Source organism: Pseudophryne corroboree, chromosome 7 (genome assembly GCF_028390025.1).
Source record: "Pseudophryne corroboree isolate aPseCor3 chromosome 7, aPseCor3.hap2, whole genome shotgun sequence".
Lineage (NCBI taxonomy): Eukaryota > Metazoa > Chordata > Amphibia > Anura > Myobatrachidae > Pseudophryne > Pseudophryne corroboree.
The window spans coordinates 282,761,818-282,763,720 of NC_086450.1; the positions used below are offsets into that span (position 1 = coordinate 282,761,818).

The 1,903-nt window shown below is 41.2% G+C and overlaps 1 long non-coding RNA gene across 1 annotated transcript; it reads left to right on the plus strand.

The window, feature by feature from the left end:
• The first annotated feature begins 658 nt into the window (after positions 1 to 658).
• On the plus strand, positions 659 to 1,513 carry LOC134943588 (uncharacterized). The gene is made up of 3 exons (XR_010181628.1): positions 659 to 831; positions 964 to 1,041; positions 1,448 to 1,513. It is a non-coding gene; the product is annotated as an uncharacterized LOC134943588 (long non-coding RNA).
• The last annotated feature ends 390 nt before the right edge of the window (positions 1,514 to 1,903 follow it).

Consider the following 1,903-nt stretch of genomic DNA (forward strand, 5'->3'; position numbering starts at 1 on the left):
TCAGGTACCAAACATGACAGTTTGTCCATGAAATTGGTTTTTATTTTAGCAGGTCTGGTCTGTTATGGGCCAATGTTGACAAGACATGTATTTGCTAATTCATTATATGTTTGTAGCTAGGATCCTAGTGGAACTACGGGTTTCCAGAGACCATAGTTCAGACTATAAGGAAAGCAGGAAGGGTTAGTATCTTCAATTATCTCAGAGTATGGAAGTGAGATATAGGGGTATATGCAATTGCGGTCGAATTGCCGCGAAAGTCGAAAAACGGGGCATTTTCGACAAAAAAAAACATGTCGAATTGGATTCGACAATGCAATACAGTACTTTTCGTCAAAATACCTGCCGTTTCAGATTCGACTTTTTGTAAATCAACATTTTCAAAATTCGACATGTCTGCAATGGTCAAAATGTGGCTTTTCGACAAAAGTATATTCAATTGAAGATTGTCGATTCGACAACAGTGCTTTTCGACAGTAATGTCGTCAATTTCATTCCGCCTCACTTTGCTTGCGGAATCTAAAAAAAAAAATTTAAAAACATGTTTTTTTGTGTGTTTTTTTATTGCTAATAGCATATCTATTTTTATTAGAAGGGATTATGTACTTGGATTGTCTATCTTTGACTCACAAGTATTTTTTAATAGATTTTTAAAAATAATATTTTTTTCTTCACTCTGCTGAGGGGAATGTACCCATGCTTCAACAGTTTTACCCAGGATACACTTCTGCAAAACCACTCCAGTATTGGACCAGTTTACCCCACTCCACCATGGATGTCCTACTTGTGATGTGGACCTAAACCACCGCCATGTTAGAGTCACTCTTTCAGGTGAGATGTATTGGCCAAAACTCCATCTTGTCTGAGTAACCATTGTGTATTTGCGCAGTGTTGCTGGGACCTTTTGCTCTTTCCCAGGGTGGAGGAAACACTCTCAGATTACCTCCTTATTCTCTTCCGCAGGTCTTGTGGAGTATCCTTCCCGATTTGCAGGAACCAGCGTGGATGAAGGGACCGGACAGTTCCCCTGCTGTACCATGGGTGACCTACTTGGGATGTGGACCTGAACCTCCGCCATGTTGCAGACACACCAACCCCCCCCCCCTCAAGTGAGATGTATTGGCCAAAACTCCCTCTTGTCTAAAAGTAACCCAGGCATGTCCCAACTGCGGCCCTCCGGCATTTGAAAAACTGCATATCCAATCATGCTCTGACACAGCAATGCTTACACTGTGTCAGGGCATGCTTGGATGTGTAGCTTCTCAAGTGCCTAAGTGTTGCATTTGGGACAAAGGCCAATGTAACCTGCTTGTGTTAAGTGTTGCTTGTACCTTGTCTTTGGATGACACCATACTATTCTCTTACACAGGTCTTGCGGAGTATCCTTCAAGGTGCAGGAACCAGCGTGGATGTCAAGGGACAAGACAGTTCCCCTGCTGTACCATAGGCAACCTACCACAATACCACTGCATCTCTGAAATGCCCTATTTTACATTTTATTCACTAATAATTTAAAGAAAAACCACACAAAACTTCTCATTTTAAAGATTTATTGAAGAATTAAAAAAAAAATTATTAAAAAAATAAAATATTATAAAAACAAAAAAAGTAGTGTGTTCTTCTTTACATTCTTTTCTTGTGTAGAGATCTGTGAAATAAAAAAAAAAATCCATATTAAGTAAAGACACTATTGATGTCATGTTCATTTCTTTCCCAAGAACATTTGTGGAACCACACAGCCCAGCATGACCCATTGCTGGACTGTGTTGTTCCCCAAGTGCAGGCAGTCAAAAGTGGCAGAGTGGTGTCAGCGGTCAGCACTTTGACACGCCTGCACTTGCGGAACCACACAGCCCAGCATGACCCATTGCTGGACTGTGTTGTTCCCCAAGTGCAGGCGGTC